Source organism: Amblyomma mixtum, chromosome 2 (genome assembly GCF_055824585.1).
Source record: "Amblyomma mixtum isolate Tamu chromosome 2, ASM5582458v1, whole genome shotgun sequence".
NCBI classification, from domain to species: domain Eukaryota; kingdom Metazoa; phylum Arthropoda; class Arachnida; order Ixodida; family Ixodidae; genus Amblyomma; species Amblyomma mixtum.
This window is the reverse complement of record NC_143013.1, coordinates 242,007,875-242,033,748: the sequence shown is the minus strand read 5'-3', so window position 1 is coordinate 242,033,748 and position 25,874 is coordinate 242,007,875. Positions and strand designations below refer to the sequence as shown.

At 48.1% G+C, this 25,874-nt stretch overlaps 4 non-coding genes across 4 annotated transcripts; 3 read left to right on the top strand and 1 right to left on the bottom strand.

The window, feature by feature from the left end:
* Positions 1–6,058: 6,058 nt before the first annotated feature.
* On the top strand, positions 6,059–6,148 carry TRNAY-GUA (transfer RNA tyrosine (anticodon GUA)). Its single transcript is given in 2 exon segments — positions 6,059–6,095; positions 6,113–6,148. It is a non-coding gene; the product is annotated as a tRNA-Tyr (tRNA).
* A 3,217-nt stretch (positions 6,149–9,365) lies between these two features.
* Positions 9,366–9,489, bottom strand: LOC149363153 (U5 spliceosomal RNA). Its single transcript, XR_016289296.1, has one exon. It is a non-coding gene; the product is annotated as a U5 spliceosomal RNA (small nuclear RNA).
* A 12,849-nt stretch (positions 9,490–22,338) lies between these two features.
* On the top strand, positions 22,339–22,411 carry TRNAK-CUU (transfer RNA lysine (anticodon CUU)). The gene has a single exon. It is a non-coding gene; the product is annotated as a tRNA-Lys (tRNA).
* A 3,050-nt stretch (positions 22,412–25,461) lies between these two features.
* TRNAY-GUA (transfer RNA tyrosine (anticodon GUA)) lies at positions 25,462–25,551 on the top strand. The gene is given in 2 exon segments: positions 25,462–25,498; positions 25,516–25,551. It is a non-coding gene; the product is annotated as a tRNA-Tyr (tRNA).
* The last annotated feature ends 323 nt before the right edge of the window (positions 25,552–25,874 follow it).

Sequence of the window (25,874 nt, the reverse complement as noted above, 5' to 3'; positions counted from 1 at the left end):
CTCGCTCGTTCGCTTCATAAATATGGTTCAGATATCTCCGAAGAGCTAGTTTTCTCTGCTTTCAAAAGATGCATTTGGTTTAACGGTAGCTGCAAATTTGTTTGAACTGTAAAAGAAAACGCAAAGAAGAAAACTGGCAGTTGAGCTCAACTTGTCTCAGGAAATGCAACATTGTGAAAAACCTCTTGCACCTAGAGAAATATCTTTCGAGATACTTTGAGATCTGATGCTAGTGAGCATATTTAAGCATTCAGAAGTACGTGTATAGGTTAGTTTATTAGCCACGCATGTTTTAAAAGCATAGAAAACAGAACAATGTAATCTGCAGTCGGAAATGAGCGGATCAGGGTTTATTATGCCGTGGCGGCGAAGGGGACAACTGCCGACAAGCCGCATACCGAGATTGATGTATGCCGATAATATCGTTCTTCTAGGAGACGGCCCGGGAATTGGCAGACATTAGCTGTTGTCCTAGGACTAAAATTTAGCGAGGAAAATCGGAAGTCATTGTTTTTAATGATGAGCCCGGAACAATAATGCTACAAAATTTGGATATAGTCATAGTTAGAGCGTACAAGTATCTTGAGGTATGGATAAAGAATGAAAGAGGCTACGTGTGGAACCAAAAGGAAGAAAGTTTAAGGAAAGCAAAAAAAAAACGCAGCGTTCATAAAGAATAACGTGATTTGGGGGTACAACCAATATGAAGTTATCAGGAGAAGCGGGGAAGGAGTGATAGTACTGGGCTTGAAGTTTGCATACGCTGTGGTTGCTTGGGATCTGCCAGAACTTCTGCGCTTGAAATAAGGCAGAGGATAGTCGGTAGCTTGCCTGCGGTGTTCATGTAAACAATACTAATGAAGCAGTTCAAGCTGATCTGAGGTGGTCAACGTTCGAAGCTCCTGAGGCAAAAAGTAGGGTGCAGTGAGAAGAAAGGTTGAGGTAAATGAATGGGGAGTGATGGATGGCGAGAAATTTCAGGTGCTTTACAGATGCAGTATCGATTTAAGTTCATAGTATTCAGCGCAATGGCACAAGGCGAAAGAAAGGAAGGGAGAAGAAGGACGGGAAGGAAGAAGAACACAGAGGTGTGTTCGTCTCGTAACCTTCCTTTCTTAAACCTCGTGCCTTTGCGCTGAATACTATGAACTTAATTCGCGAATACCTACTAGCTCAGCAGTTAACTCTACTGTAGTATCGATACTACATGGAAGTCAAGAATAGACGGCTTGCTGATAAATACAAATGCGAAAGGGAAGAAAAAGTATTAAAGAAGACACTTTGGAATATTAATCTGGTGCTCAGGAAATACTTGCAAAAGAAAATGATCTGTAAGTCAACACTCGGGCTCTATAAGATGACTAAAGCTAACATCAAGAGCTTTCTTTTTAAATTTCAAAGGGATCGAGTGGTTTTCTTTTCGAGGCTAAAGCTGGGTGCTTGAGGACGAAGTGTTATCTGCAAAAACTTGGCATCATATATGGCATCTGTCATTGCTGTATGCAAGAAAAAGAATCGATAGGACATAGTATTCTTATTCAGTGCAAGGCCATTCAACCCTCAGTGCCACCGCAGGAATCTGGAGACGCACTGTGGTTTCGGAACAGCCAAGACATGCTGAATTTTCAAAAAGTAGAAACAAAAGACGACTAGAGGACTGGCGGATAAGTTGAAGAGTAGCTTAGAAATGGTAACAAGAAAACTAGTAGTTGGTAGGAAGATATGAACACCCTAGGAATTAATGGATAGACGACATTATCACCTCCCAGGTACAAAAAGGATGCTGATAATTATATATCCATCTATCTACCTGCGTGCCGAGCTTTCCCTGAGTTTCATGATAGCGTAAACACTGCGCAATATTTATTCGACCTAAACGTGCCCGGTATTAACAAATCTATGCATTCAGGGCGAACGAAACGTCGGACTGCACGCCGGCGCACGGTTCGTCACCTCACCGAGCTTGCGAGGTGCCTCTTGCTTTTGCTTACCTCTCTTCGCAAAGCAGTTGGCACGACTCCAAGCGGTGTCCGTGCGTTCCCGAGAGGTAAATGCGCAGGAACAGCTCTCTGTAGAAGACCATGGAGCGATGGCCAGCTCACATCGCCACAAATGCAGAACACTCCGTGAGGATCCCCGCCTCAGTGGCGAAGCAAAGACCCATTGCAGCAATGCATTACCAGCTTCAATAATCACCAGTGTATATTTTGCACATTGTGTTAGCTTTCATTTGTGCAATAGGCCTGAAGCTATTGAACGCTCTTTTATTAATTGTGGAGACGAGATTTTTTAATGGGACGTACTGCAAAGGGCACTAAAGAAATACTCGGTTTAAATTCCTACAGTATGCGTATACATTGTGGTTATTCAACCTTAATACGAATCCTATGACATGGTTTTTCTCATCGGACTCCACAGCCGGCGGCAAGTGCGCATTTTAGACCGCAACGTTGAACCTTTTATTTCACTCAGAAGCCATATTAGCCGACTGATGCTCCGGCTAAAAAAGGACAGTTATGAGGAATATGACTTACTACTGGACTGGTCTCCGCCACTGATGCGTAGTCTGTCCTCGCAGCCCTTTTAGTTGTGTTAGTTGTGTTTGCTGTTACGACTGTGAAGTTCAGCCACTTCACAAAAATAAAGAGGACAGGGGAACGATAGAATTAGAGATAGATGGACAACCCGTAAGGAGGACAAATAAGCTTCGCATCTTGGGAATGTGGCTGCAGGAGAAAGGCAAACGGGACCATACCATCCAGCTCTTGGAACACTCCACGAAACAGATATGCAGGATGTTAAGCCGGATTACGAACAAGAGAAAAGGGGTGAAGGAGCGAGATGCGTTACGGATCACTTCTGCGCTCATCATACCGAGGATGACGTACGCGCTTCCGTACCTACAACCTAACAAAGGGGAAAAGAACAAAATGGAAACATGCATCAGAAGGGCGTATAAGCAAGCTTTAGGCGTCATGACCTGCGCCTCGACAGAGAAGCTGATGAACATGGGGGTGTACGGCACGTATGAGGAGCACAGCGAAACCATGCTCAGATTTCAAATGGAAAGACTTAAAAGAACAGCCGCTGGCCGCGCACTACTGGTCAAGCTAGGATACCCGGCAGAAGACGAGGGCGAAGACAAGACAGACATTGACAGCCAAATTAGGAGCACTTTCTTGGTTAAACCAGTGCCCAGAAACATGGACCCCAAGAACCACGAAGGAAGACGGGCGGCGAGATCATTGGAGTTGGACAGGTTCCTAAAGAAAAAACAGATGGTTCTGTATGTTGACGCGTCCAAGTACAGAACGAAGGAAAACGCTAGGGCGGTAGCAGTAGTGAACGCCAATGGGAATATAGTTACTGGTGCATCAGTGCGCACAAGGACAACACAAGCAGCGGAAGAGATCGCCATAGCTCTAGCCCTGACTGAAGCCAATCGGCAGGGACTGAGTTACTGGATAGCGACGGATTCTCAGGCTGCAGCAAGGGCATACAGAGATGGAAGGATCGGCCGAAAAGCCGCGAGTATCCTCTTCGAACAAAAACAACACAGACATGGATCAAACAACACAAGCATTCAACACACCATCATTTGGGTCCCTGACACTGGGGTTGAGGGAAATCTCATGGCAGACACCGTTGTCCGAGGGTTCACGAACCGGAGGGCGGGTTTGCCGGTCGAACCCTTCAGCACGCCAGAATCTTACGGGGAGGCAATGAAGGCGTTGTTGGGAGCGCGCAAGAAGTACTCGGCTCCGGCGGATATCCTCGACAGAGAGCAGGCCACCACGCTCAGACGACTACAAACAGACACCTACCCAAGCAGAGCCATGTATCACAAAATGTGGCCGAACAGATACGCGAAAGAGTGCGTGTGGTGTGGGGGCTACGCCACAACGTACCACGCCACCTGGGGCTGCGAAAAAAGCCCTTTACTACCAAAGGTAAATAGCCCTAGTCTAGAGCAGTGGGAGGCCCTCCTGGCTGACTCCGACCCGAGCACACAGCTTATGCTGGTGACGAGGGCCAAGGCAGCGGCGGAGGCCAACGGGATCCTGGACTAGGGAATACCGACCACTGAAGCTCCACATCTATCTATCCCCATCCCCCTACTCCCTAACTCTTCCTTAAAAAAAAAAAAAAGAAAATAAATGTCTTCACTACTACTACTACTATACGAGTCCTTTGTAAATAGTTCGTATATACAGCCATTTCCTGTACATAACCATGTGTTATAAAGACCTGTGAATCACCCAGCTAGCTGAGTTAGTAGAGCATGAGATTCTTTTTATTAACACACTGTCGCAGTTTCAAGCCCCACGTTGGGCGAAACGTTTTATTGTTTTCCTTTGTGCCATGCTAAGTAAAGATACTAAAGGTATGGAAGAAAGTAGTTTAAAAGAGCGTCCTAACTTTGCTTGTAGCCGTGTCCGTAAATGCACCGAACAGGAATTAAGTTTCAGTATCGCTGATAGTGTAAATGCTCTTGTTCGTACGTGGTCTTGTCCTGTTATGGCAATAAAATTAGATAAAATTAAAAATGCGCTGAAGAATATAAATGAAACAGCCGGAACAACATTTTTCCTTCTTTTTATTGGAGAATGAAGTAACCGCGTTCTGTTCGTTGTGCATTTCAGCGACATTTAACACTGCGTTACGGCACCCATGTTTTTTTTTTCTATTTAAGGATCACCTGACGTCCTGAGCTAAACGTTTGCCTTTCCTCGTTCCAGCTTGTTCCAGCAGGCAATCATGTCGCAGAGACTGAAGCTTAATTATCCTTGTTGCTATTACTTGGAAATTCATTAAGGTGGCATTTCCCGTACATATATCGTCTGTCTACACTTCCATAGCAGGTTGTTTGAAAGTAGCACTGTGGCAAATGATTCCCGATACTCTTCGCAGAGGTGCACCAAATCTTATGCGTCACAAAACGGCAGATGAGACGCAACAAATGCTTTCCTAAGTGTGTCTGGTTTATGACACCCGCTGTGAAGTCTTCGCTGTCTAAACAAGAAGAACGGTCTTGTAGCGATATGCCCCACGACAGTACGTACATGACGAAAATTGATCACAAAATAATCTCATCGACGTATCTTTTGGTCGTGTTGGTCTTTTGGTCGTATTTGGTCGTGTTGCATCTAAATATCGAACTCTATTCTTGTGCCTCCATTTGACCAGCACTAGATATTTCAAGGCGTAGGCACCTTCCGAAAACATGACGGGCGACATTACTCGGTTGTTTCTAGTTGTGCTCATTCTGCGACTTCGTTGCGTGCCGAGTTGAAACCTGAAGACTGGGAGAAAAGGGAAGAGGAGGAAATGAAAGCAGAAAAAATAAAGATTTGCGAATTCCACGCAAAGGAGGCAAATGATTCTGGAAATAACAATTGCGTTCTCTTTGAATTTTGAATGTATACCTGCTCCGCGAGCTTGCAAATAACGCATAAGAAAACGAACAATAGGTATCGAAAAAGCAAGAGAAAAAATTAAGCGAATACAATGCAAACCAGACGAAAGTAATGCAGCTGTCTTGAAAACAAACAGTAGCCAAAAGTAAATAGACCGGATTGAGAGCATAAGCCCATTGTCGCGTGGAAGAAAAACCTGTATGCTGCTTTCCTTGTCTACTTCACACTTGAGGAAAGAAAGCGGAAAGCGCTCCATACACTATTACATTTCTGCCTGTTCGCAAAAACTCTGTTGTGCCTTATGATCTGTTTGTGTTGATGGGACTATTCAGTCTTTGGAAAAGCCGTATGATGGACAGACATGCCGAGCCACCAAGATCGTCCAAATCTGTGTTTCGTGAACAGTGTGCTTTGGTGAGGAGTGTATATGCTGCACGCGAAGAACCTCCAAGCTGGCTGCCGTGCCTAGATGCATGTGTGTGCCTCCCTGAATTTTGATGTTTTGATGGGGATGCAGTGTTGAGTTAGGGCTATGGCGGGCTCCTATTAAGCAGCCCGGTAACTTGAGACGCGAACTAGTTTGATTGAAGTTTTCCCCCTTTTTACGGAAGTTCTTCCATGCAATAAAGGAAAAAAAAATCCCGTCGATAGCTCAGTTGGTAGAGCGGTGGACTGTAGAGGTCTCGTGCTGGGGCATCTATAGGTCGCTGGTTTGAATCCGGCTCGACGAATTGTTTTTTTTCGGGAAGTAAATTACAGAGACGTCATGCATAATACGTTAAGGTTCTGCTGATCACCGAAATCATTGCCCAAGCCAAGTATCTCGCATAAAGAGTATAAAATATGGGCTCATGCTTACGAGCCGTTAGCGACGACGAGAAAGCGAGGGCATTGAATATACCGGTCAGGAATTTCATCACCAGGTACAATTGAATCTCTCTCTCTCTCGCATCCCCTCATCCCTTCATCTGCTGTCCCCACTGCAGGGTAAAAAACCGCTTTGTTCTCCCGGGGAAAACTTTCCGCCTTTTTTGCCCCTCCTCCCCCTCTCTTCATGCTTAAACTGAAGTGGCGCTATTACGGCTGCACCAGAGCGTCATTACATCGTTGGTTGCTTTTTAAGGCGAAAGCCTTTGATGTCTCATGCTCGCGGTGTTCGTCTGTGCGCTGGAATCGTGCCAACTGTGGTATCCCCTCCGCGCAGCTGCGCAATCTGCTCCCCTCCTTAGCAACCGGCGCGCCAGTGGGGGGCGCAGCTGTGCTTAGCAACCGTGACGTCACAGGTACAACGAGCGCGCGCTTCGGCGGTGGCGCTGCACCGCCGCTCCTTCGCGAGACGTATCGCTGCAGTCGAGTGAGTGAGACGCATGGCTCCGAAGCGGCCCAGTGATTCCGCGCCAAGCGGTTCGGGGAAGCTGCAGTGGGTTGACCACAAGGCTTTCGCCAAGCACACTTTAGAATTTCCGAAGCGTCTTCAGTAATTATTGTTGTCCGAAGCAATTTGAAAATTACCCTAGCGTTAGTCTCACACGACGCGAAACATGATAATTGTAATTTAAAGGCGCCAAAAACACGAGCACGAGTCAAGAGAACGAGACAGAGCGCCACTAACAACTTGTTTATTTTGCAGAACCTGCATACATATATACACTCAGCCAGCGTCTCGCAAGGAACAAAATTACGCATCAATTTCTGCATGATAAACATCGCTCAAAAAGCTTTTTTCCCGCCTGATACAAAAATACGGATGTTTCGCTGGCACACAAACTGCCTTTGTTGTTGATATAGAACGCTTAAATCAGTTCTCTGGCTTTCATAATGCTGCTTCTGGCTAGGATCCGCACATCTGAGAAGCATGGTTCACAAGAGCGTGAAGGGCAGGATATATGTTACATTTTCTACATTTGGGCATGCACCGCGACGACAAGCATTTATAAAAAATGGTTTTGAGGAAAGGAAAAGGGTGCAGTACCTGTCACATCTCGATGGACACCCGAACCTTGCCGTAAGGGAAGGGAGGAAGGTGGGCGTGCAAGAAGAAAGAGGTTTTGAGTTCTTATTTCGTGAAAGCTGTTCTCACAACAAATTCTCAACTGATGTATTGTGCTATAAAGAGAGAGAGAGAGAGAGAGAGAAAAAAAACTTTATTTACACAGGAATTCGGGGCACGCCCCAGGGTCCCCGCACGACTCCACTGCACTCAAGTGTCTATGTTCCTAAGGTCCATAACAGTGGCAGCCCGGCCGGTGGCGATGGTATGCACGGCCGGGTCCTCCGAGCGCAGCAGGGTCTCCCAGTCCTCCCAGGCCATGAGGTTCTCTAGGTCCCGCGGGGGAGGGTCCGCCGGGCAGAGGGAAAGGATGTGGAGGGAAGAAGCGAAGGGTTCTGGGCATAGAGCGCATGCCGGAGTGGGGAAGGAGGGATGATAGTGGGCTAGGGTAAGGGGTGAAGGGAGGGTGTGTTTCTTGTAGTGGCGGCGCCCACATTTCGCTGGCTGGCCTCCCTGAAAACAAGCGCTGCGCGCCCGCCGTCACTCAAAGCAGGCTCAGACTCTCTCGGGCATGTCGCGGCGTGCAGCGTGACTCATGCCGTCTCGCCGGCGCCGACGCGGACCCTTCCTCCTCCCTCCTCTCCGGCGGTGCGGCTCCTCCGTCTCGTCGCCGGCCGTCGCCTCTCGACCATTGGTCTAATTTGAACGGTGGCCAGTGCCGTGACCTGATTGGAGGATTTGAACTGCTGGCTGCCGCAACCGTCAGCGGGCGGCTATAAAAACGGAGCCGCGCTGAACCCGAGCAGCAGACGGGCAGCAGAAGAGCCATCACGCCGGAGTCACGCTCACCGCCGGGGCCGCCCTTCTTTGTGCTAGCCCGTGGTGCTCTTGGTCCTTGTATCATGTAAAAGCCCTTGTACATACAGTACATAAAAGTCATTTTACTCACCGTCGCCTCGACCGTTTCCTGGCTCGAACACCCAGTACCAACAGTCTGTAGTCTGCGCCAGAGTGTTGCGTGTTTTTTATCTAGGGAGGGGTGGGGCGGGGGGTAGAGCTGGCGTGAGGCTCTGTATGCCTGGGTCAGCTCACTGAATGAGTGCATGCGCTCCTTCGTGAATCCCCGATCCGAGGCCACCTGAGCCCGGTTTAAAGAACCTCGGGCTAAAAGGTTGGAGGCCTCGTTTCCAGGATTCCCGGAGTGTGCAGGCATCCATATCAGCTCCATTTGGCGGTTTGGGGGCGCGTCGGGCGAGTCCAGTATGCCAAAAGCAGGGACATGGAGTCGGCCTCGAGCAAAATTTTGTATCGCAGTTTTAGAGTCACTTAAAATATACCGGGCTTCCGTGCGAGTGATAGCAAGTGCAATGGCGGCTTCCTCTGGGGAGGTGTCTGGAGGGAGAGGTATAGTGTGAGGAGGTTGGATGAAGAGGAGTCCACCACAGCTGCTGTCGCTTCATCACCCGTGCAGGCAGCGTCCACCCATACGGCGTCCGGCTCGGAGCCGTACGCTCGATGGAGCGCCTTCGCACGGGATCTGCGGCGCTGCTCACGGTGGGACGGGTGCACATTCCTCGGGAGCGGCCTGATGAGGAGCTCCCGGTGAAGGGGTCGTGGGATGGCGAGGAGGGTTGGGTCGTTGGCCGGTGTTCTGATTCCGAGGGAGTGCAGGATATACCGACCTGTGGAGGTTTGTGTGAGCCGAATGTATTGGGTCTGTCGGTGGGCCTCCACCAGTTCCCCGATCATGTTGTAAAGCAAACCCACATCTCTCTCTCACCCCCGCCACTGACCTCAAAGCGTGATTGAGGCGTCCACTGACCCAGGAAGCCAGTAATGGACCCTTCCTTTCCTCAATCTTTGGAGTCTCGAACATCGTCAACGGTTGGTAAAGCTTTCGCTTTAAAACCAGCAACATCGTGAAGACCACGGTATCATTCTTTTGATTCACATAATAGGCCTCACCCAAACGGGCAAGGCCTCACAAAAAATGGCCTATAGGCTCATTGGTACGCCCCTCCACACGGCAATCTTTAGTAAAAGGCGTAAGATTGGTTCAATAGTGTGGAGAGGCCTGAGCGAAACTACAGCAATGTTGCCACCGGGACTCCATTGCCCGCAGGATGCCGAGGGATGCCACTTAGTCCCTTTCATTTGAACAAAACTTTCGGGTGAAAAATTAGCACACTCATGCAAGTTTGCAGAACCCGGCTCACAGACTTCCTTAGCGTAAGGCCTTTAATTAATATCCTCGGGTATTTCGTAAGTTCTGTTTGAAGCTTTTGAATTTTGCTCCGGTTTACTGACATGTCGCGTCGCTTCCCATATCTGTGCGTGAGTGTGTACGTGCTCTACGTACGCGTTCGTTAGTTTCGTTCACAAAGAAACTCAGGGAAAACAACTGATTTAATTAGCCGAACGGTAAAACAAGAGGAGGAGGAGGAGAAAACATTTATTGTTGCACTGTACAGAATTGGTAAAGGGAGGTGTGGATGGTCGTTGACCTGGGTGGCAGTCCCTATTCCGAGACGCCATTGGCTGCCGCCGCTGCCCGTGCTCTCCGGACCAGGGCCCGCTGGGCCTCCAGGTCCGAGCTGGACAGGGCCGCCTCCCAGCCCTCCCTAGTTGGCTGATTTATAAATTTATAACTGATATATTTGTATTTAACTGGCAGGCCCACACCATGTGGTATAGGTCAGAATACTGCCCGCAGAATTTGCACCTGCCCGTGAAAGTCGGGTCTACGTGTTTTAGTACGGCGGGATTTAGGAAAGGAGCCGTCTGAGGTGGCACTCCTCGGTTCTGTCGAGACCCTTGGCGGGTCCCGGGAGTAGCCTCCTGCAGAGGCGTAAATGGTTTGTGATATCCGCGTAAGAGATTAGCGGAATCGGTATGATTGCCGCGGCAGAACCAGAAAAAATCTTTACAGAGAGATTAGAGACTTTTAGCTGAGCTATAGCTCGCTCAAATGGTAGCGGTTCGCTTTTATTTCACACACTCTAGCCCACGCGTAGAGGTATAATCAATAACTATACTCCTTCTCACAAGCTGTGTGCAGCACTACGAAAGGTACAGCTCTCTCGTCCAATCAGGATGGCGCGCACTACATTAGTGTGTTCCTACGCGCCTGTGGTTCGATCCACCTGATCTCCAGGTGGCTTCTTTCTACCTATAGCAGATGGCGCTTGATGTCTTTTTATTCCTTTTTTTGGTTTGTTTTTGGACATGCGGACGCCCGTTCTAAAGGGACTAGCCCCACTTTTTTTTTTGTCGCAACCTGTTCTCATCAGTTCCTCTGTTGTCGCGTCGCAGTAAATTTCAGTAATCGTGTCATGTGCATATAAATTTATTTACTCCAGCGTGCCGAGGCAACCGAGTGTCGATGGTGGCGAAATGCAAAACAAGCCCATGTGCTGCGCGAGAGGCAACGCACGTTAAACGGCCCGCGTTCAACAACACTCGGCCCGTGTTCAACGTCTCCGTTGTCCACTTGTAAAGCGTTCGCTCGCTCACCTGCGTGAGTTTTGCCGTCCTCTTGATGAGCGCATTTGTACTCCAACTGCCCCCGCACTCGACGCGAAGCGCTTCAAGAACATTTAAAGCCACCTGCTTCGCCTGCTTGGGGAAACAGCGCACTGTCGGTGTAGAGCACACAGGAGACACAACAGACTCGACCGACGCCATGTTGGAAAGTGGCGACGCATCACTACCTCGCAGCAGGCCTCCGCAGAGCTGTGTCCGTACGGGCTTTGTCTGGTAATTTCACCAGCGATTGAAACACTCCCTACCATTTAAATATACCTGTCCAAATCATGTTTTTAGTTGCAATGCTTATTGTTTTGATTAATAGTCATACGCTCCTCAAATATTCGAGGGACTATTTTCTGCGTTTCTGCAGCCCTGATTGGACGAGAGAGCTCTACCTTCCGTAGTGCTGCAAACATCTTGTGAGACGAAGTGTAGCCCCTGTTTTTCCGATAACTTGGCGATTTCCAAGCTCTTAGGACTAACTAAATGCGGTGTGTTTACTTCGCCAGAACGTCACCTGGCGAAGCAGTTGTCTAACTTTTAGTCATTTGTTGCATTTTGTTCTATTTCCATGGTTTTTCATCTTGAAACGAAAAAAGGGTCGCAATGCACCCGCACTAGTTATCAGTAATTACGGATGAAAATTTCTTCAACACAGCCTTGATGTGCTTTGTCATCTCGTCACTAGATGGCGCTACCGTTTACGCGTGCCCCTGAGGGACGCTACGGGACGGCCAGCTAAAAGTGTCGTGTTTACACTACTTACAGCGTACGCAACGCAGTAAGCGATGCGTGCACAAGCTTACTGCGTACGCCTAACTAAAAGTGTCTATTGTGCCAAATAAATTAGATGCTGCAAACTGCGCCAGACGGTATAGTAAGCTGACAATATTTATGTCAAAATTATTTCGCATTTCTTCGCTCGGTACACTCTATTTGATACTTCGAAGGTGCTCACTTTATAGCAAAAATGAAAAATACCTAAAATATATATTTTTTATTCATACACTATTGACAATTCTTTTATCACATAGAAAGGGTGTGTCCCGATCGCGCTTTCTACAGACTTTATGTGTGAGTTACATCACTTGTTTCGCTGTGGCACCGTTCAGGATTCTCGGGCTCAGTTCCTTATCATTTTGCGACACGTAGCGCGAAAGAAAGGGTGTGTCCGGATCGCGCTTTCTACAGACTTTATGTGTGAGTTACATCACTTGTTTCACTGTGGCACCGTTCAGGATTCTCGGGCTCAGTTCCTTATCATGTTGCAACACGTAGCGCGAAAGAAAGGGTGTGTCCCGATCGCGCTTTCTACAGACTTTATGTGTGAGTTACATCACTTGTTTCGCTGTGGCACCGTTCAGGATTCTCGGGCTCAGTTCCTTATCATTTTGCGACAGTAGCGCTAAAAAAAACGAGGACAGAGAGAAAGGCAGAGGTGCGACACGAGCGTTTTCTCAAAACAATTGTTATTGGAAGGGTTAACAGAATGCATACTGGGGAAAAAAAGAACGGGAGGAAGATAAAGGGAAACATAAAAAAAAACAGTTCCTCATCACCGGGCGGTGCCAGCTTAGGCCAGAGGTGGCTACATCATTGCGCCTTTAAAAGGGGCTGCCTCACGCAGTATAAAGCAAAAAAAAAAGTTATTCGCCCATGTCTCGTGGTATGTCGACAGTTAAGGGGTACTCTAGCTCCTCACTGTATGCGCGTGGCACGCACGAGGGCCAGGCGCTGTACACAGCCAAAGGCTGTAATGGGAGGGGGCTTCACTGATCCTTTCTTTTAGAGCGATAGCTCCATTCCGCGGTGTACAACTTTTATTTCGATGTGGATGAGACAGTGACCTTTAATGCTTCACAAGGCCAAACCGAACCTAACAGTGTGGTGGTGTGGCCCAAGCTATGGTATAGTATGACCACGTGATCATATGACTATGACAATTTGGTACCTGACCTTGACCCTTGACCTTGACTCTTGACCTTGGCCTCGACATTTGATTTGAGACAGTGAACACGACTTTGACAATGATCTTCAATGCTTCACAAGGTCAAACCGAACATAACTGTGTGGTGGTATGGCCCAAGTTATGGTTGTATGACCACGTGATCATAATGCCACGTATCATTGCAGTGTTCGTTCGTTCGCGCTCGAGGCCGCAGGAACAGGGCGTTATCATTTTTGTTGGGAATTTCCACCCGCGTCAGAGCGGTGCAGACGTGCGTCGCATGCGCTCCCGCCAAGCAGCTGTTTTTCGGCGTTCAACTTGGGCCTGCGGGCCGGAAACTACCGCGAACAGATCCGGATTCTCCCTCCGTGCAAAGGGACACTGGATTTCGGGCAGACGGTGGACTATTTCACATTTCATGGGACTTTTCACCTCTCGGACGCGTGAGAGCTAGCTAGGCCTAACGCCCAGACCTAGCGTAGCTACCCGTGCATCGACGGGAGCCGGCCCCTGGGGCGGCCCCGTGACCACCACGATGATCAACGCCGTCGACGGAGATGAACTGGCACCCTCGGAATTTGAGAACGGTGAGTGGGAGACCGTTCTCAGCATGCACGACCGCATGAAGAAAAAAGGCGGGAAGCCTGGAAACGCCAGCGGAAACGCTGACACGAACGCCGCCGCGAATTTCGGCGGGAACGCTGGCGATCACGGCGCCGGGGTGAAGAAATCGACTGCCACTCAGAAAAAGAGGCACGACCCGAACATCCGAAAAAGGGCACCAATGCCGAAGCTCCCGGAGAGCGACTATAAAATAATCTTCAGGCCCAGAGGCTGGAACTTGAACGATTACGTGCCACGTCACCTACTGCAGGCCACCTGCGCGGCCGCGCAACTACCATACGGAGATGTCCTGGACGAAGACACTTCAAGAATCAACTCCGTGAACAACACGTACACGATCAGCACACCGAATCGTCAACGCGCGAGCACCTACGCGAGGATAAAGACGATAGTTATCGGGGAGAAGACCCTCGCCATGGCACCCTACGTCGCGGCTCCCGACGACGCAATTAAGGGCGTGGTATACAACGCCTATGATATCGGAACACCGGAAGAAGTCCGTCAAGGATTCATCAAACGCAACCCGGACATCGAAGTACTCAACGCCAGAAGAATTGGCAAGTCCAGATCTATTCTCATCACCTTTGGAGAGAAAAAGCTTCCCAGACAAGTCTTCTACTGGGGATCAGTGTTCATCGTCTACCCGTACCGAGAGCGGGTAGAGACCTGCTACAACTGCAGGAAGACGGGACACAGGACGGATGTGTGCTATAAGCCATGGGTAAAGCGTTGCCGCAGATGCGGCGAAGACCATCCAGACCCACCGGAGGGAGAACTGCCGACATGCAAGCCCGAATGCATCGTATGCGGGGGGCCACACAACACCGGCAGCCGGAATTGCAAGTATCGGCTGGCAAAGAAAGCACCTTTTAAAGCCAAGAACGACCTGGGGCAACTTGACTCCGGACACCAACCAAGACCGAAGACCAGGGACCACAGCGGCACCCGCCAAGGCCACCGGGGGAGAAGCAGATCGAGCTCCTTCCCACCATTACCGGGGACCGGAGGCGCCAGCTCGGGTCCTGACAGAGAGAGCAGCTCGAGCAGAGGAAGAGGCTCAAGCAAGGACAGAGACGCGGGCAAAAAGGTGAGCTGGCCAGATAAGGCCTCTTCTTGGGAAACCGCTCGAGAGAAGGAACTGGTAGAGCAGCTCGCTAAGAGGGACAGAGAGCTAGACACCTTAAAGAAGGAAATGGCGGAGCTGAGGAAACTCATTCACGCTAACACAAAACAGCCGAAGGTGGTCGAAAAACCTCCTTTGCAACAATCACAAAACGCGAGTCAGGCGCCCCCGCGTGACACATATGAAGGGGGAGACATTCAAAACGCAATGGATACAGACACCAGAGTCCCCTTGAAAAGACCTCTACCCAGAGAGGAAAACACAGACGACAGTACTCCCAAAAAGGCGGCAGAAAGTCCTAACGAGGACGCATCGGCTAAAACCCACATGAACGTTAGGCCGGACATGAACACACTATTGAAGCGGGTTGAAGCTCAAGACGCTAGAATTGATGCCCTTACCGCTAGGGTAGACAAAATAGCCGAACGTGCTGACAATCTGACGGCGGAATTCGTCACGTTCAGGGAACGAACCATGGGTTGCTTCCAGCAAATTCTGGAACAACTAGCAAACATAGAAGCCAGGCTTCCCCCTGTTGCCGGCAACACCCTCCCCTCGCTGCAACCGCAGCAGCAGCCTCTATAGGACATCATGGCCCCTAGCCAACAAATTAGAATCTGGCAGTGGAACTGCAGAGGCTTCCAGTCCAAAAGATGGAACCTGCAGGCACACATTCAAAAAAACATAACCACACCGGACGTAATCACGCTGCAGGAGGCAAGCGGCATGGTCAAATTAAATGGCTACGCCGCGTACATCCCGCTAGAAGTGCAAAAAGAGCACAAACCCAAGTCGTTCACGGCCACGCTAGTGCATAGAAATCTAACGGCAACACAACACGCACTCGAAAACACAAGCGAGGACTACGTGATGTTAGAAATAATCCCAAACAGAAAGGGGGACAACAGTCTCTTTATTCTGAATATATACAACTCACCGAAAAACCGGGGCACAGGGCTGGCGGACCTATTACGTAAAGCCATTAGACTATCTTATAAGAAGGGATTAGTAATCACGGGGGACTTCAACGCCCCGCATCCGGCATGGGGATATCGAACGGCCTCCCCTAAGGGAAACAAACTATGGACAGAAATCCAAAACTTAAGGCTCACGCTACTAAACAACCCGCAAGACCCCACGAGGATAGGCAATAGCGTCAGCGTAGACACGTCCCCAGACTTGACGCTAGGCAAAGACCTCGAGGGTGAACGATGGTCAAACACAGGACACACCTTGGGTAGCGATCACTACATCATAGAGATTGAAACACAAACCAGGCCGATGAAGGGGAAGCTGCGCGAAACGAAGCTGACAGACTGGGACACCCTCCGAAAAGTCCGGGACAGAACCGCTCCGAGGGAGATATCGGATCTAAATCAATGGGTTGAGACACTCAAAAAAGACGTAAACAGTCACACTAGACAGACCCCAACCACCGAACATGACATCACAGACTCAAGGCTAGCACACATGTGGGAAGCCCACGAGAGCCTCTTGAAGAGGTGGAGAAAACAGAAACACAATAGAAGGCTAAAGAAGAGAATATCGACACTCGAAAAACAGATAGAAGACTACACAAACGAGCTTCAGCGTCAACACTGGGGACAAATTTGCGATGAAATGAATGGAAAGCTAGGGTGCAAGAACACGTGGCATCTTCTTCGCCACTTACTAGACCCAGGACAAACAAAGTCGGCGGCACAAGGGCAGCTTAAACGATTGATTCACAAATACCAGGGAACAGCCGCGGACCTAATAGAGGAACTGAAGAGCAGGTACCTTAACACAGACAAAGGGGGTTCATCTCCAGCTTACCAAGGAGCAGAAAACACACAGCTAGATGAGGACATCTCGATAGCGGAGGTATGGAGAGCAATGAGTCAACTAAGAACCACGTCGGCAGCGGGGGCAGATGGGGTAACCAACAAAATGCTAAGGAACCTAGATCTAGTCTCGGTCACGGCAGTCACAGATTACCTAAATGAGATATGGAAACGAGGTAGTCTACCTTCACAATGGAAACATGCCAAAGTAATCTTTATTCCAAAACCCGGGAAGAAACTTGAAGTGGGCAATCTCAGGCCGATATCGCTAACGTCCTGCCTGGGGAAGCTGATGGAACATGTCATATTAAACAGACTCCAGGAATACGCAGAGGAAAGGGAGGTATTTCCTGAAACGATGCTAGGCTTCAGGAGCAAGTTGTCCACGCAGGACGTCATGCTCCAGCTCAAAGCAGACATCATAGACCCGCCCAACAAAGGGGGCGCCAAAACTATACTGGGCCTAGACCTACATAAAGCCTTCGATAACGTCAAACACGAGGTCATACTAACTAATCTGGCGGAGATTACCCCTGGAAAACGGACCTACGATTACGTAAGGGACTTTCTAACCGGAAGAACCGCAGAAATAAATCTAGGAGATATCCAGTCAGAAACTATTAAGCTGGGAGATAGGGGAACTCCGCAGGGCTCAGTGCTCTCTCCTTTCTTATTCAACCTGGCGTTGAAGAACCTACCGCCGCTATTGAAGACTGTCGAAGGTATAAACCATACGCTATATGCGGATGACATAACAATATGGACGCATACAGGAAACGATGGGGAAATAGAACAAAATCTCCAACACGCGATCGATATTGTCCAGGAATACGCAGAATGGGCAGGACTAAAATGCTCGCCAAGCAAATCCGAACTTCTGGTGATCCGGGGGGCTAGCAAACGCGATACCAACGCAGGAGACATTCACGTACTGGTAAATGAGACTCCGGTAGCCAGAGTTGACAAAATCAGGGTCCTAGGACTTATAATACAGGACAATAGAAAGAACACAGAGACAATAAACAGGCTTAAGTCCACAATTAACATGACAACCAGGCTCATAAGGCGAATAGCTAACAAAAGACGGGGAGTCAAAGAGAAAGATCTCTGCCGAATGGTTCAGGCTTTCGTGATAAGCAGAATAGTTTACGCCGTTCCCTACCTCAAGCTAGGGCTGGCGGAACAGAACAAAATAGATGGGATCATAAGGCAGGCATATAAAGCAGCATTGGGGCTGCCCCACTGCACTCCTACGGAAAGACTTCTTAAACTGGGGATCTACAACACCACCACGGAACTATGCGAGGCACATATATTTGCGCAATTAAGGAGGCTTGCGACCTCACCCCCGGGGAGAAAGATCCTGAGCAACCTAGGATTACATGATAAAATTCCGGAAAGAAACGCGCAGGCAAAATTACAGACCAAAGTTAGAAAATTACTCACTATTAAACCACTTCCAAAAAACATGCACCCTGCTTTTCACGAAGGCAGGAGGAGAGCCAGAGCAAAGGCCCTTGAAGCCAAGCTCGAAGGCTCGGAACACACAACCTATGTAGACGCGGCGGAATACGAAGGAGGCGACTCCTTTGTGGTCGTGGCCGTGAACGACTCGGGTGAAACATTAACGGCCGGTTCGGTCAAAACAAAAAACTCAGGGACAGCGGAGGAGGCGGCTATCGCCATGGCAATGGCCAGCACCAAAGCAGTCACCATAATTAGCGACTCCAAGGTGGCTATCAACAATTTTGCGCGGGGTATGATCTCCCAGGAGGCAGAACGAATATTAAGACATAAAGACTGGGACCAAAGAGAGGTGGAACTAATATGGGTGCCGGCACACTCGGGGAACAGGGGAAACGAGTTGGCTCACAGTATAGCTCGAGGTTATGTCAGCCGAGCAGTGAGCCGGGTCGAGTCCCCAAATTTCACGAGAGATGCATTCATATCATTTCACGAATACACCAATCAGTTTAAACTGGAAAGGAGGATCTATCCGCCACCAGACAAAAAGCTCGACAAAAGCCAGGAGGTAACGTGGCGTCGGCTCCAGACGCGAGCCTTCTTTAGCCCGTCGAGACTAGCACACATGTATCCAACACAATACAACGCTACTTGCAAACAATGCGGCGAGATAGCCGGATATGACCACATTTTATGGAGCTGCAAAAAGGCGCCGCCACCGGCGGACCTACTACCAGTCCCTTCTCTAGAGCGGTGGGAGGCTATACTGGCCAGCTCAGACCCGTTGACGCAAGTCCGGGCCACTGAGTGGGCTCACAAGGTCGCCAAGAGCCATGGGCTCGCAGCCACCTAGTATAATACCCACTAGGGCTCAGTGCTGACAATAAACGTTTTCCAATCCAAAATCATTTTTGTTCGTGGCGCGAGAAGCGACCGGACTAATCTCGATTGATCACAGCCATGAAGAGCTGCATCAACGTTTTTTCCAGATTACTGTAGTTGTTTTGACCGGTTATTTCGAAGTTTCTTTGCCGGCTTTAAATTGAGTGATGCAGCGAGCGGTGGGCATTCGTAGTTCGACGACTGACGAGCAGGTTAGTTGCTTACGCCGCTGCCGTGCTGTTTAGTTCTTTTGCGGGCGCAAAGTCAGCCCAAATAAAGAGCTTCGTTTGCAAGTCTTGTTGCTGTCTTCCTGACCGCTGCACTGCCGTCACTACCACGTGACAATATAACTATGACCATTGAGTACTGAAGCTTGACCCTTGACCTTGACCATGAAATGTGATTTGAGACAGTGGGCGCCACATTAACAGTGACTTTCAATAACTCATAAGATGAAACCGAACTTAACTGCGTGGTGGTATGGTCGAAGCTATGGTAGTAGCTACAGTAGCATGACCGCGTGATCATATGACTATAGACATTGAGTACCTCACCTTGACCCTGACCTTGACATTTGATTTGAGATCATGCTGAACAGAGCTTTCGCTCGTATAACTTGGTTCAAGCGTTCAAACCACGTTGAACCCCAGTCATTTTTACTGGCATTCAATTACAAAAGGCGCTGCTACCAAGTTCGTGAAAATCGGCTGATTAGACGGATATAGTGATCACTGCAGTGCAAATAAAAAAAGAATTCCGGCCGCGGTGGCCGCATTCAGACGGAGTCGAAGAGCAAAGTACAAGCTGGTGTTGAAGAACCTCGGGTGGTCGTAATTAATCGGGAACCACAAATACGGCGCCTCTACCTATTTCTTTCCACCCTCTACTTTAATTCCTTCACTGGCCAGGTTAAGTGGTCCAGCAAGAGTGAGGCACTTGCGGTGCATTTCCTTTCCTAAAAACATTCACATTTGCGGTAAAACAAAACGAGGCAAAACAAAACAAAAACACTCAGTGCAGAAAGCGAGGAAAGCGAGGCGAGGCGCACTTGAGGAAAAGAAGCCGGTTTTGCCTCCGTCCCCGTTGTTTTTGTGTGTGTATATGCACACACACATATGTATATATATGCTTTGTATACAAAACCATGTAAATAAATACCATGAAAAAAAAAAAAAAGATAGCTCAGTTGGTAGAGCGGTGGACTGTAGAAGGTTTCGCACTACGGACATCCATAGGTCGCTGGTTCGAATCCGGCTCGACGGAAAGTTTTTTTTTCTCAGCATTCCGATTATTCTTGCACAGTGAACAAGTGTTGATTACCTCCAGCAGTTATAACATTCGTCCAATCTAAACTTTTATCATAGTCGGATACAACTTCAGACTCAGTGAAGCTCCGCCCACGCTCAACCTCCGCGCACAGAATTCCTCCACGACGAAAAAGTAGTCGCCTGCTTAAAAGTTTCTTTGCTACGTAAAGAAGTTTATCACAAGCACAAAATTATGAGCTCTACAATTTTGATACATGGATTGTTTGATACAGTCAAACATTAAAAGCTGATTCAGTTTACAGTGCGGTTGGCCAGCAGAGAAATACAGGAGGGCGCGAACCGCGGCCCAGTGTTAGAAACTGCTGTTTTTAAAGTTGAATCCTGCTATAAAGTGTTTTACGTTAGCGTTAAGGTGCGAAATTCATCTTGGGGAACAAAACGGCGAAGTTGTTGTCATCCTAAACCGCGAAGATGAATATTGTGTTTCCCCGGGCGTTGCCTTCTAGAGCTATACCGACTGAAGCTGGTTGCGCACATTAGTTCAAGGCCCGGTAACTGTGCAGTACCGAGGCAGCCGCAAGCTATATAGCTTTCCACAAATCATACTCGCGGAACACGGTCACGTTAGCGCCTGAAGGCAGCGGTGCGTAATAAAGCTTATTTGAAGCGATCTGTAATGTAGAAGTAACGAGAAACGAATCTGTAATATGGTCTTCACCGCACGTTCAAATGATCGTAAAACAAAAAGCGCGCAATGTACCCCGTGTCACCTTAGTGAGTTATGGCGGACTGCTGTTCTGGTTACCTTGACGCTGCCCTTTGCCCACGAATGTAAGAGCGTTGAGCTGCGCCGCCTAGCATCACTCACAGGATTACAGTTTTTTTTAAACGACTGTCTGCATGGCGGCCGGGGACATAAGTACATGATTAAGAAGCCAGTTTGTCGAAGCAAAAACAGCGCCCGAGCTAAAGGTCTCTGCGCTGGAAGTAAACTAAGAGACAAAATGCTGGGCAACACTACAGGAAATTTTCCTTGACTACAAAGTGTAGCAGGAGGATCTGAACGAGGGACGAGCCGCTGGTGAAATTCGACAATGTCGTCATCGTTACCGCGAGATGTCCTAACATGTTTCTTAGCAAGCACCCTGTGCTTCGATGTTGTAGCGGAAGGGAAAAATAATGCGTGGCTGGCTGGTTTCTTGGGTGAATTCAAGAAAAAACAATCGTGGTTTTGGTTTGGTTTATGGGGTTTAACGTCCCAAAGCGACTCAGGTTATTAGGGATGTTGTAGTGGAGGTCTGAGGATAATTTCGACCATCTTGGGGTCTTTAACATGCCCTGACGTCGCACAGTACACGGGCTGCTCGCATTTCTATGGAGTCGAAATGCGACTGCTGCCGCCAGGATCGAACCCGCGTCTTTCAGGTCAGCTGCCGAGTGCCATAACCATTGAGCCACCGCGGAACCTGAGAAAGGAAGTCATGGGAACCTACATTCATAAGTGTGAGAATGAACGAAGCATTTGTTAACTTAGCACTGTCTTTAAACGAATGATGACACATATGAACAACGCCTTTAGAACGGCGCAATAATCTTTATATAAAGCCTCATCTACACGCCTTGAAAACTAGATGCGCAAAGATGTTTCTGCATGAGGGCTTCCTTAGCCATAATTAATTTCCTTCGTAACCTTTCAAAAAGATTTACGGTTTCAACCACCTAGCTCCCTGGCATACGCAGGAAGTTGTATCCTTGTCGCTCGAGGCTTCCGTGCCAAAGAACTTCGTGGTCAATCGCGATTGTCTGTTTCTTCATCCGCTACAGTGATATTTTATCTAAGACAAATATTGTGCGCAAATTGCAGGCACACTTCTCCCTGAGCTCATCTTACGAGGTGCTAACGTGGACGTGCTTGCCATGCTCCCTTCATCCAGTCGAGGCAGAACGCCCACGATCCTAATCCAAATCAGCCCCAAGTGAGCACGATACGTCGGACTGCACGCGAGAGCCAGGTTACTTTCCTCAACGAGCCACCAAGAAGACTTTTTATTTTCTTTCGTTCTCTTCCGTTCCGTATCTGCGTTTCTGTTTTCCGCTGGCACAGCTCCATGTGCTGCACACATTTGCTCGGCGAGGCTGCAGCATAGTACCGCTGCTCTGTGGCGGCGCTAGAACATCGGCCGATGAACTCTGCCAGACCTTGGCAAAGCTCCAGAGGAATTGACGCCTGAGCGTGGAGGCAACTGATACTACTCTGCCGCCTCGCTCGTCGCCCGGCTAGCTCAGTCGGTAGAGCATGAGACTCTTAATCTCAGGGTCGTGGGTTCGAGCCCCACGTTGGGCGTTGAACTTTTTGCGCATTGTTTATTTTTTAAAGTCGTGTAAAATTAAATAATGCGCCGTTGCTGACAGCGGCGCTAACTGCTTACTAACTCCCAAGCTTCTTTAGCAAGGGTTACATTTTGAATTCGTGCGTTTTTGTTTTTACCTGTTGCAGCAATGAAATAATCGAAGAGTCAAATTGTACTAAGGACTGTCGAGAGAAACTGCCCGATTAATTTTTAAACGCATGAGCATACGAGGGGCACACTAGGATATAGAAATGAAAGAAGCCAACAGTACCTGGCACCAAGCAATACTTTGGGGAATGTACTAGTTTTCTTTCGTGTCGTGTTGATTGCACTATAAAATTTGTTGGTTTAGCGTCTAGGTGAAAAATTGACAGAAATTAGAGGAAAATTGTAGGGGACGCTTAATGTTCGACTAAAGATTTTTCGAGATAATCACTGAATGCTTGCATATATTGCCTGCATTGAATTATTATAAAAAAAAAAGTCCGCGGCCGTGTTGCTCATGCCTTCCATCTCTCGTAGCTTCGTCATGTGTGTCATCTATTTCTTAATCCTTAAAACAATTCTTTAATAAATCCAAATGCGTATGAACAGAGGGGCACAGTTCTTAATTCTAGCCTGCACGTTTTTTTCTTCATTGCCTGGGTTTGACACATAACCTTCAACAAAACAAACAGTCAACAAAACACACTAAACGCTATGTACAGTCTTTGTCAAAAGTAACCAGGCTGCATGGTTTGCTTCTAGCTCGTACAGTGGAGCCCTTACAGCTTCCTTGAAGCTGATTTGGTTGTTAAAGGTAAGGACTGGGGGTCTTCTTACCTTCCAACAACTTTTGATCTTTAGGAAAGTCATAAGGGCTCCACTATACAAGCTAGAAGCAAACCATGCAGCCTGGTTACTTTTGACAAAGACGGTATATACACACGGCGCTGTCGTGGTCAGCCAGCATGAATCTGGCTTCGTCAGATTAAAATTCACGCAAATTGCACAGCTGCTCTAGTCTCTTTCTGGATGGCCAGAAAACAGTCCATGCTTTCCCGAAAGTAAGTTCTAGCAGGCCTTGCGTCCTTGTCACAATGGTAGCCTGCCATTCTGGAGCGCCATATGCAGTGAAGGCCTACCAGCATCATTAAGTCAAACGGTACCCCATCCTCATTTTCTACAGATAAGTACCGGATGCCATACGTATCTAGTGGTAATTCTTTCTTTAGGGTTCGCTGCAATACATCCCAAAAATAAACCTCCTCCCAACAGGGTAAAAAAACGTGGTCTATTGTTTCCGGCTGTATGCAACTTAAACAGTGAGATCCACAGGGTAAAAAAAATTCCTTTGCCTCTAAAAGTTTTTATCCGGTAAGGTTCCGGTGTGCAGCTTAAAAAAGAAGGTTTTTGGTCCTAGCGGCACCTGCGTTTTTTTAACCCTCTTTAAAACATCTATGCCTGGGCCTCCACTGTACAAGGCCCTGTACAAGGGCACTGGGAAAACTATATCGCACAAAGCACGGTACAGTTTCCTCCGTTTCACAGTTGACAGAAAATAATTTGAAAATCAGCGGCTTTTACAGGGAAATTGTAGTGAGTGTGAGATTCCTTTCCATTCTTCTGGCCTGCGCCTTCGGCGGAGATAATAACGTGGACACTACTGTGCTGTCTACGTCGGATGAAGTATGCGTGGCGCCCTCATTATAATCCAACTTAAGCCAGGAGCCGCTCGCTATGATCCGGTAGACCACTCGCTACGCAACCCACCGTGCCACAAACGCGGAAACCTTCGCAACAATACCCTGCGCAGCGTCGAGCTAATCACCTGCTATTCACCTGCGCCGATCCTCGCCCGGCTGCTAAGCTGGTAGAGCATGAGACTCTTAATCTCAGGATCGTAGGTTCGAGCCCCACGTTGGGCGTCATCTTTCTTTTTGTCATTTTTGTGAAAATATTTTCCCTCTAAACCCGTGTCCAAGGCAGCTATTGTTTACAACTAGAAATTTTGGCTCCGTAAGCTTTCCAAGCCGCGTTTTTAACTATACTGAACGACGTGACGTCCAATAACGGTGACGTACAAGTTCTGTTACCGAAGACAGGACTACTTTTATTATTTTAATCTTACACGTGGGTAATTCGGAATTATGCTGAAATAAAATCAATAAGAAAGTAAAACTCGCCTAACAAGTAGCATATTGACATTATTGGGTTAATTGAAGTGTGACTACGTGGTGTAATGTGGCTATTAGGACTTATCTATGGATTTAAATTAAGCAATTTTTTCTTCTTCATTCGTCACGCATTGCTGCTTGCGATTAATGTATTTTACTTGCTTAATTTATTATTCTCACCACTGACCTGATAATTGTATTCTATTTAGTACCTTTCTTTAGTTATTGTAATAATTGTTATTCTGTTGTTAATGGTCTCGTAGCGATATGCCTCACGACAATACCTACAGGACGAAAATTGATCACAAACTAATACCATCGATGCATCTTGCCGCACAAAGACCTCCAAGTATAGCCTTAAGAGCGAAGGGGCGTGGTTATAGTTTGTGTCGTGATTTGGACGTCTTGCATCTAAATATCCAACTCTATCCTTGAGCCTCCATTTGACGAGTACTAGACAGTTCAAGGTGCCTACTCTGCGGCTTTTTTGCGTGCTTAGCTGAAACCTGAAAACGAGGAGGAAATGAAAGCAGAATAAATAAAAAGGTCCGAACGCCACAAAAAAAAAGGTAAATGATTCTAGAAAGAGCACTTGCGTGCTCTTTGAATTGTGAATTGCGACATGCGCCGGGAGCTCGTCACTAACGCATAAGGGAACAAACAATAGGTATCAAAAAAGCAAGAGAAAAAATGAAGCGAATACAATGCAAACCAGACGCAAGTAATGAAGCAGTCTTGAAATCACATCGTAGCAAAAAAAAAAATAGACCAGGTTGAAAGCAGAAGCCATCTGAGGCCATTGTACTGTGAAAGAAAAACCTGCATGCTGCTTTCCTTGCATACGTCACACTTGAGCAAAGAAAGCGGCTCGTGTCCCGTTCCCGTCCCCGTCGATAGCTCAGTTGGTAGAGCGGTGGACTGTAGAGGTTCTTACTGCGGATATCCATAGGTCGCTGGTTCGAATCCGGCTCGACGGAGTGCTTTTTTTTTCTGCCAGTTTTCAGAGATGTCATGCATAATGCGTTAAGGCTCTGCTGACCACTGAGTTCATTGGCCAAGTTCGCATAAACAGCTTGTCCTGTGCTTTCCTCTCTTCGTCCCTTGTTGTTTTGTGCGGTTGCAATATGCACTCCATTGTCAACCACCAACTAGCCCGCCTTCACTTGTTACAGGAATATCTGTGCCAGAAACATATTGAATCTCTCTCTCGCATCCCCTCATTGTCCTTCTCCAGTGCAGGGTAGAAAACGTAATTGTTCTCCCGGTTACACCTTCCTGACTTTCTCCTCCTCCTCCTCTC